Source organism: Penaeus monodon, chromosome 15 (genome assembly GCF_015228065.2).
Source record: "Penaeus monodon isolate SGIC_2016 chromosome 15, NSTDA_Pmon_1, whole genome shotgun sequence".
NCBI classification, from domain to species: domain Eukaryota; kingdom Metazoa; phylum Arthropoda; class Malacostraca; order Decapoda; family Penaeidae; genus Penaeus; species Penaeus monodon.
In genome coordinates this window covers 37,093,634-37,094,092 of record NC_051400.1, presented here as the reverse complement: position 1 = coordinate 37,094,092, position 459 = coordinate 37,093,634, and positions in this window count along the sequence as shown.

Here is a 459-nt window from a genome sequence, read left to right as displayed (position 1 = left end):
CACGCCCTCCTGCTCTTCATCCTTTCTCCCCCATCTCAGGGTCATTACTAGAATGAATTCAGTACAGGGGAGAGAGTGCCATTTTCCCCTGGTTGTGCTATTAATGTGTAGTAAGAATTGGGAGGGGGAGGGCTGCTATCACCCATGTAGAAATGCCACTTTCCCTTCCCTTTGTCAATGGTTCCTTTAAAATTAAATATTAGTTTCTGGAAAAAACAAGGTATGAGTAGGAGGCAGTATTGGTCTGTGTGAACATTTAAGATTTTTTCATTGTAGGTATTTATAAGAACACAGAATTTTGTGTTTAATGTATTTTTATAATCAGTTTTCTGTGTTTCTTGCATAAACTATTCAATGGAAATGTAACAAATATGTTAAAATTTTGGAGGAGTTGCATGATAATGAAGTCTCAGGAAAACTATGTGACAAAGCAGTTGCTAAAATTAAGTCATATCAATT